This window comes from Quercus suber, unplaced genomic scaffold (assembly GCF_002906115.3).
Source record: "Quercus suber isolate HL8 unplaced genomic scaffold, Cork oak 2.0 scaffold_1147, whole genome shotgun sequence".
NCBI lineage: Eukaryota > Viridiplantae > Streptophyta > Magnoliopsida > Fagales > Fagaceae > Quercus > Quercus suber.
In genome coordinates this window covers 5489-15829 of record NW_027070547.1, presented here as the reverse complement: position 1 = coordinate 15829, position 10341 = coordinate 5489, and the positions used below count along the sequence as shown (strand labels likewise).

The 10341-nt window shown below is 33.1% G+C and overlaps 1 pseudogene; it reads left to right on the top strand.

Moving 5' to 3' along the window:
• Positions 1–8956: 8956 nt before the first annotated feature.
• LOC136065770 (cytochrome P450 76T24-like) lies at positions 8957–9683 on the top strand (annotated as a pseudogene).
• Positions 9684–10341: the final 658 nt, after the last annotated feature.

The following is a 10341-nucleotide window of genomic DNA, read 5'->3' as shown; positions in this document are numbered from 1 at the left end:
TTAGTAAAGTACTTTATTGTCAAATAAGGTTCGAATTCCACCTACAACTCAGAAAATTATTAGGTACTCTCAGAGTATTATAAATGCGTACTCCCCCCTCTCACATGAATAGTGGGTCTCACCATGAATTTAATTAGTAGGACCCACCATTCATGTGAGAGAAGGGAGTACGCATTTATAGTACTCCGGGAGTTCACAATAATTTCCCCTATAGCCCAGTGATCTTTCTTTCAAAATAGAGATAATCATTTGGCATTTATCTTGGCCTTTGTATTCAAGGCAAGGGGCGGAGGTATTTTTCTATCCATTATTAGATGAGAGGATCAGTCATAAAAGGAGAGAGAGAGAGAGAGAGAGAGAGAGAGAGAGAGAGAGAGAGAGAGAGAGAGAGAGAGAGAGAGAGAGAGAGAGAGAGAGAGAGAGAGAGAGAGAGAGAGAGAGAGAGNTGAGATATAATAACTGAGACTAAACTTTGTTGGTGATGCTGGGTAATAATTAATCATTCCACAAATATAAGTTCTTGTGGAGACTAAACTTTGTTGGTGTTATAGGATAATAAATAATCACCCCGCAAGTACAGATTTCAGCAAATTTTTCTTTAAAATTGGGTCACACACTCTCTGTGTTTATGTTTGAGATATAATAACTGAGACTAAACTTTGTTGGTGATGCTGGGTAATAATTAATCATTCCACAAATATAAGTTCTTGTGGAGACTAAACTTTGTTGGTGTTATAGGATAATAAATAATCACCCCGCAAGTACAGATTTCAGCAAATTTTTCTTTAAAATTGGGTCACACACTCTCTGTGTTTATGTTTGAGATATAATAACTGAGACTAAACTTTGTTGGTGATGCTGGGTAATAATTAATCATTCCACAAATATAAGTTCTTGTGGAGACTAAACTTTGTTGGTGTTATAGGATAATAAATAATCACCCCGCAAGTACAGATTTCAGCAAATTTTTCTTTAAAATTGGGTCACACACTCTCTGTGTTTATGTTTGAGATATAATAACTGAGACTAAACTTTGTTGGTGATGCTGGGTAATAATTAATCATTCCACAAATATAAGTTCTTGTGGAGACTAAACTTTGTTGGTGTTATAGGATAATAAATAATCACCCCGCAAGTACAGATTTCAGCAAATTTTTCTTTAAAATTGGGTCACACACTCTCTGTGTTTATGTTTGAGATATAATAACTGAGACTAAACTTTGTTGGTGATGCTGGGTAATAATTAATCATTCCACAAATATAAGTTCTTGTGGAGACTAAACTTTGTTGGTGTTATAGGATAATAAATAATCACCCCGCAAGTACAGATTTCAGCAAATTTTTCTTTAAAATTGGGTCACACACTCTCTGTGTTTATGTTTGAGATATAATAACTGAGACTAAACTTTGTTGGTGATGCTGGGTAATAATTAATCATTCCACAAATATAAGTTCTTGTGGAGACTAAACTTTGTTGGTGTTATAGGATAATAAATAATCACCCCGCAAGTACAGATTTCAGCAAATTTTTCTTTAAAATTGGGTCACACACTCTCTGTGTTTATGTTTGAGATATAATAACTGAGACTAAACTTTGTTGGTGATGCTGGGTAATAATTAATCATTCCACAAATATAAGTTCTTGTGGAGACTAAACTTTGTTGGTGTTATAGGATAATAAATAATCACCCCGCAAGTACAGATTTCAGCAAATTTTTCTTTAAAATTGGGTCACACACTCTCTGTGTTTATGTTTGAGATATAATAACTGAGACTAAACTTTGTTGGTGATGCTGGGTAATAATTAATCATTCCACAAATATAAGTTCTTGTGGAGACTAAACTTTGTTGGTGTTATAGGATAATAAATAATCACCCCGCAAGTACAGATTTCAGCAAATTTTTCTTTAAAATTGGGTCACACACTCTCTGTGTTTATGTTTGAGATATAATAACTGAGACTAAACTTTGTTGGTGATGCTGGGTAATAATTAATCATTCCACAAATATAAGTTCTTGTGGAGACTAAACTTTGTTGGTGTTATAGGATAATAAATAATCACCCCGCAAGTACAGATTTCAGCAAATTTTTCTTTAAAATTGGGTCACACACTCTCTGTGTTTATGTTTGAGATATAATAACTGAGACTAAACTTTGTTGGTGATGCTGGGTAATAATTAATCATTCCACAAATATAAGTTCTTGTGGAGACTAAACTTTGTTGGTGTTATAGGATAATAAATAATCACCCCGCAAGTACAGATTTCAGCAAATTTTTCTTTAAAATTGGGTCACACACTCTCTGTGTTTATGTTTGAGATATAATAACTGAGACTAAACTTTGTTGGTGATGCTGGGTAATAATTAATCATTCCACAAATATAAGTTCTTGTGGAGACTAAACTTTGTTGGTGTTATAGGATAATAAATAATCACCCCGCAAGTACAGATTTCAGCAAATTTTTCTTTAAAATTGGGTCACACACTCTCTGTGTTTATGTTTGAGATATAATAACTGAGACTAAACTTTGTTGGTGATGCTGGGTAATAATTAATCATTCCACAAATATAAGTTCTTGTGGAGACTAAACTTTGTTGGTGTTATAGGATAATAAATAATCACCCCGCAAGTACAGATTTCAGCAAATTTTTCTTTAAAATTGGGTCACACACTCTCTGTGTTTATGTTTGAGATATAATAACTGAGACTAAACTTTGTTGGTGATGCTGGGTAATAATTAATCATTCCACAAATATAAGTTCTTGTGGAGACTAAACTTTGTTGGTGTTATAGGATAATAAATAATCACCCCGCAAGTACAGATTTCAGCAAATTTTTCTTTAAAATTGGGTCACACACTCTCTGTGTTTATGTTTGAGATATAATAACTGAGACTAAACTTTGTTGGTGATGCTGGGTAATAATTAATCATTCCACAAATATAAGTTCTTGTGGAGACTAAACTTTGTTGGTGTTATAGGATAATAAATAATCACCCCGCAAGTACAGATTTCAGCAAATTTTTCTTTAAAATTGGGTCACACACTCTCTGTGTTTATGTTTGAGATATAATAACTGAGACTAAACTTTGTTGGTGATGCTGGGTAATAATTAATCATTCCACAAATATAAGTTCTTGTGGAGACTAAACTTTGTTGGTGTTATAGGATAATAAATAATCACCCCGCAAGTACAGATTTCAGCAAATTTTTCTTTAAAATTGGGTCACACACTCTCTGTGTTTATGTTTGAGATATAATAACTGAGACTAAACTTTGTTGGTGATGCTGGGTAATAATTAATCATTCCACAAATATAAGTTCTTGTGGAGACTAAACTTTGTTGGTGTTATAGGATAATAAATAATCACCCCGCAAGTACAGATTTCAGCAAATTTTTCTTTAAAATTGGGTCACACACTCTCTGTGTTTATGTTTGAGATATAATAACTGAGACTAAACTTTGTTGGTGATGCTGGGTAATAATTAATCATTCCACAAATATAAGTTCTTGTGGAGACTAAACTTTGTTGGTGTTATAGGATAATAAATAATCACCCCGCAAGTACAGATTTCAGCAAATTTTTCTTTAAAATTGGGTCACACACTCTCTGTGTTTATGTTTGAGATATAATAACTGAGACTAAACTTTGTTGGTGATGCTGGGTAATAATTAATCATTCCACAAATATAAGTTCTTGTGGAGACTAAACTTTGTTGGTGTTATAGGATAATAAATAATCACCCCGCAAGTACAGATTTCAGCAAATTTTTCTTTAAAATTGGGTCACACACTCTCTGTGTTTATGTTTGAGATATAATAACTGAGACTAAACTTTGTTGGTGATGCTGGGTAATAATTAATCATTCCACAAATATAAGTTCTTGTGGAGACTAAACTTTGTTGGTGTTATAGGATAATAAATAATCACCCCGCAAGTACAGATTTCAGCAAATTTTTCTTTAAAATTGGGTCACACACTCTCTGTGTTTATGTTTGAGATATAATAACTGAGACTAAACTTTGTTGGTGATGCTGGGTAATAATTAATCATTCCACAAATATAAGTTCTTGTGGAGACTAAACTTTGTTGGTGTTATAGGATAATAAATAATCACCCCGCAAGTACAGATTTCAGCAAATTTTTCTTTAAAATTGGGTCACACACTCTCTGTGTTTATGTTTGAGATATAATAACTGAGACTAAACTTTGTTGGTGATGCTGGGTAATAATTAATCATTCCACAAATATAAGTTCTTGTGGAGACTAAACTTTGTTGGTGTTATAGGATAATAAATAATCACCCCGCAAGTACAGATTTCAGCAAATTTTTCTTTAAAATTGGGTCACACACTCTCTGTGTTTATGTTTGAGATATAATAACTGAGACTAAACTTTGTTGGTGATGCTGGGTAATAATTAATCATTCCACAAATATAAGTTCTTGTGGAGACTAAACTTTGTTGGTGTTATAGGATAATAAATAATCACCCCGCAAGTACAGATTTCAGCAAATTTTTCTTTAAAATTGGGTCACACACTCTCTGTGTTTATGTTTGAGATATAATAACTGAGACTAAACTTTGTTGGTGATGCTGGGTAATAATTAATCATTCCACAAATATAAGTTCTTGTGGAGACTAAACTTTGTTGGTGTTATAGGATAATAAATAATCACCCCGCAAGTACAGATTTCAGCAAATTTTTCTTTAAAATTGGGTCACACACTCTCTGTGTTTATGTTTGAGATATAATAACTGAGACTAAACTTTGTTGGTGATGCTGGGTAATAATTAATCATTCCACAAATATAAGTTCTTGTGGAGACTAAACTTTGTTGGTGTTATAGGATAATAAATAATCACCCCGCAAGTACAGATTTCAGCAAATTTTTCTTTAAAATTGGGTCACACACTCTCTGTGTTTATGTTTGAGATATAATAACTGAGACTAAACTTTGTTGGTGATGCTGGGTAATAATTAATCATTCCACAAATATAAGTTCTTGTGGAGACTAAACTTTGTTGGTGTTATAGGATAATAAATAATCACCCCGCAAGTACAGATTTCAGCAAATTTTTCTTTAAAATTGGGTCACACACTCTCTGTGTTTATGTTTGAGATATAATAACTGAGACTAAACTTTGTTGGTGATGCTGGGTAATAATTAATCATTCCACAAATATAAGTTCTTGTGGAGACTAAACTTTGTTGGTGTTATAGGATAATAAATAATCACCCCGCAAGTACAGATTTCAGCAAATTTTTCTTTAAAATTGGGTCACACACTCTCTGTGTTTATGTTTGAGATATAATAACTGAGACTAAACTTTGTTGGTGATGCTGGGTAATAATTAATCATTCCACAAATATAAGTTCTTGTGGAGACTAAACTTTGTTGGTGTTATAGGATAATAAATAATCACCCCGCAAGTACAGATTTCAGCAAATTTTTCTTTAAAATTGGGTCACACACTCTCTGTGTTTATGTTTGAGATATAATAACTGAGACTAAACTTTGTTGGTGATGCTGGGTAATAATTAATCATTCCACAAATATAAGTTCTTGTGGAGACTAAACTTTGTTGGTGTTATAGGATAATAAATAATCACCCCGCAAGTACAGATTTCAGCAAATTTTTCTTTAAAATTGGGTCACACACTCTCTGTGTTTATGTTTGAGATATAATAACTGAGACTAAACTTTGTTGGTGATGCTGGGTAATAATTAATCATTCCACAAATATAAGTTCTTGTGGAGACTAAACTTTGTTGGTGTTATAGGATAATAAATAATCACCCCGCAAGTACAGATTTCAGCAAATTTTTCTTTAAAATTGGGTCACACACTCTCTGTGTTTATGTTTGAGATATAATAACTGAGACTAAACTTTGTTGGTGATGCTGGGTAATAATTAATCATTCCACAAATATAAGTTCTTGTGGAGACTAAACTTTGTTGGTGTTATAGGATAATAAATAATCACCCCGCAAGTACAGATTTCAGCAAATTTTTCTTTAAAATTGGGTCACACACTCTCTGTGTTTATGTTTGAGATATAATAACTGAGACTAAACTTTGTTGGTGATGCTGGGTAATAATTAATCATTCCACAAATATAAGTTCTTGTGGAGACTAAACTTTGTTGGTGTTATAGGATAATAAATAATCACCCCGCAAGTACAGATTTCAGCAAATTTTTCTTTAAAATTGGGTCACACACTCTCTGTGTTTATGTTTGAGATATAATAACTGAGACTAAACTTTGTTGGTGATGCTGGGTAATAATTAATCATTCCACAAATATAAGTTCTTGTGGAGACTAAACTTTGTTGGTGTTATAGGATAATAAATAATCACCCCGCAAGTACAGATTTCAGCAAATTTTTCTTTAAAATTGGGTCACACACTCTCTGTGTTTATGTTTGAGATATAATAACTGAGACTAAACTTTGTTGGTGATGCTGGGTAATAATTAATCATTCCACAAATATAAGTTCTTGTGGAGACTAAACTTTGTTGGTGTTATAGGATAATAAATAATCACCCCGCAAGTACAGATTTCAGCAAATTTTTCTTTAAAATTGGGTCACACACTCTCTGTGTTTATGTTTGAGATATAATAACTGAGACTAAACTTTGTTGGTGATGCTGGGTAATAATTAATCATTCCACAAATATAAGTTCTTGTGGAGACTAAACTTTGTTGGTGTTATAGGATAATAAATAATCACCCCGCAAGTACAGATTTCAGCAAATTTTTCTTTAAAATTGGGTCACACACTCTCTGTGTTTATGTTTGAGATATAATAACTGAGACTAAACTTTGTTGGTGATGCTGGGTAATAATTAATCATTCCACAAATATAAGTTCTTGTGGAGACTAAACTTTGTTGGTGTTATAGGATAATAAATAATCACCCCGCAAGTACAGATTTCAGCAAATTTTTCTTTAAAATTGGGTCACACACTCTCTGTGTTTATGTTTGAGATATAATAACTGAGACTAAACTTTGTTGGTGATGCTGGGTAATAATTAATCATTCCACAAATATAAGTTCTTGTGGAGACTAAACTTTGTTGGTGTTATAGGATAATAAATAATCACCCCGCAAGTACAGATTTCAGCAAATTTTTCTTTAAAATTGGGTCACACACTCTCTGTGTTTATGTTTGAGATATAATAACTGAGACTAAACTTTGTTGGTGATGCTGGGTAATAATTAATCATTCCACAAATATAAGTTCTTGTGGAGACTAAACTTTGTTGGTGTTATAGGATAATAAATAATCACCCCGCAAGTACAGATTTCAGCAAATTTTTCTTTAAAATTGGGTCACACACTCTCTGTGTTTATGTTTGAGATATAATAACTGAGACTAAACTTTGTTGGTGATGCTGGGTAATAATTAATCATTCCACAAATATAAGTTCTTGTGGAGACTAAACTTTGTTGGTGTTATAGGATAATAAATAATCACCCCGCAAGTACAGATTTCAGCAAATTTTTCTTTAAAATTGGGTCACACACTCTCTGTGTTTATGTTTGAGATATAATAACTGAGACTAAACTTTGTTGGTGATGCTGGGTAATAATTAATCATTCCACAAATATAAGTTCTTGTGGAGACTAAACTTTGTTGGTGTTATAGGATAATAAATAATCACCCCGCAAGTACAGATTTCAGCAAATTTTTCTTTAAAATTGGGTCACACACTCTCTGTGTTTATGTTTGAGATATAATAACTGAGACTAAACTTTGTTGGTGATGCTGGGTAATAATTAATCATTCCACAAATATAAGTTCTTGTGGAGACTAAACTTTGTTGGTGTTATAGGATAATAAATAATCACCCCGCAAGTACAGATTTCAGCAAATTTTTCTTTAAAATTGGGTCACACACTCTCTGTGTTTATGTTTGAGATATAATAACTGAGACTAAACTTTGTTGGTGATGCTGGGTAATAATTAATCATTCCACAAATATAAGTTCTTGTGGAGACTAAACTTTGTTGGTGTTATAGGATAATAAATAATCACCCCGCAAGTACAGATTTCAGCAAATTTTTCTTTAAAATTGGGTCACACGGTACTATTTACACATTTAAAAATTATTTTGTTACAGTGTTTTTTATTTTCAGCAATAAGCAGTATCCAAACAGAACTAAACAAAAAAAAGATTTCAATCTCGTATAAAAAAAATAGAGTCTATATCAATAGACTTTTGACAGTTTAGTAGATATTTTTTGTGGTTTACAGGTTGAACATGTAGTATTATTTTATTATTTTATATTTAGGTTCCGTAATAGATTCATTAAGTCTAATGCTACAAACTTTTCTACAATTTTGCCACAACTTTATTACATGGCGTGTTGTAAGTGGTGGAAATAAAATTGTAGATCCATGTGGGTCCATAATTTCACCATTCACAAGTAACCACATAACAAAGTTGTGGAAAAGTTTGTGGCACTAGACTTACTCTACGGTGCGACCTACCTATTTTGTGGACAAAACCGTGTAAATGTATGTGGTCTACAACTACAACTTCTTCTTTTTTCTTGTTTTTTTCAGTAATACACTTCTAATGTTTTACTACATTTTATATTATATTTAGTTTTGATAACAGTGCATTGTTATTTGTTTTTTTTTTTTTTTTTGATAAATATTGGTATACTTATATATGTTTGTTTATATTATGTGTAATTATTATAATGAAGCATTAAGATAACTACAGATTCACTTCCTTAGGATCTTCGTTACTTTGTGGGTGTTAACCTTTAGCACCAGTAGTAATGTAAGGGACTGGGCTAACAATTACCAACATGATTTGTTGTGATACACTATTTTTTTATTATTCACCGATTATAATAGGCCATAAATTTAGGCAATCAGTTTTCATCTCCTTTATTGTAGGACTTATTTCTTGCAGGTATCGACACAACATCAAGCACAGTAGAATGGGCAATGGCAGTGTTATTACGCAACCCGATAAAAATGGCAAAAGCCCGAGATGAGCTTGAAGAAGTCCTAGCCAAGGGTGGGCATGTTCAAGAATCAGACATCTCAAAGTTCCATTATCTTCAAGCTATAGTGAAAGAAACTTTTCGATTGCACCCTCCAGTGCCTTTTCTAATTCCCCATAAGGCTGAAACAAACATAGAAATATGTGGCTTCATCGTGCCCAAAAATGCACAAATACTAATAAATGTGTGGGCAATGGGACGAGACTCAAGCATATAGCAAAACCCCAATTTATTTATGCCCAAAAGGTTTTTAGAGCAAGACATTGACTTTAAAGGCAGAGATTTTGAGCTAATTCCCTTTGGCGCTGGAAGAAGAATATGTCCTGGATTGCCATTAGCTAACAAAATGGTGCACTTGATGTTAGCTTCTCTTGTTTACTACTATGCTTTGGAAGCTCCCAGATGAGATGAGGCCAGAACACATGGACATGGGTGAGACATTTGGGCTAACCTTACAAAGGGAAGTGCCCCCTCGAGCTATTCCCACCAAATCCTTGTAACTTTCATGGTTTGTTCTTAGCCCAATATTGATGTGACTCTATTTGTGTTTAAAATAAAATGTCTTCAATATTAGGATTTTCCATAAGCATAATAGAGGAAGACAATTATATATCATACATCATCATTTTGTAGTTCTACGAGTTCTAGTTCCCACAATTAGTAAAGTACTTTATTGTCAAATAAGGTTCGAATTCCACCTACAACTCAGAGAAATTATTAGGTACTCTCAGAGTATTATAAATGCGTACTCCCCCCTCTCACATGAATAGTGGGTCTCACCATGAATTTAATTAGTAGGACCCACCATTCATGTGAGAGAAGGGAGTACGCATTTATAGTACTCCGGGAGTTCACAATAATTTCCCCTATAGCCCAGTGATCTTTCTTTCAAAATAGAGATAATCATTTGGCATTTATCTTGGCCTTTGTATTCAAGGCAAGGGGCGGAGGTATTTTTCTATCCATTATTAGATGAGAGGATCAGTCATAAAAGGAGAGAGAGAGAGAGAGAGAGAGAGAGAGAGAGAGAGAGAGAGAGAGAGAGAGAGAGAGAGAGAGAGAAGAGAGAGAGAGAGAGAGAGAGAGAGAGAGAGAGAGAGAGAGAGTGTGTGTGTATTTTTCATTTTTAGAAAACTAATTTTTGAGCCTAGTAATATAATTGTTATTTTGATATTTAGTTGGCACCAAAGTTTTAGAGGTAGTGTCAATCACCTAAAGCAAATATTTGATATCGAGAAGGTTTATCTCTTGTTGGATTATAGATTGACCCTAGTTAATTAATTTAATTATCTGGGCTCATTACAACTTACA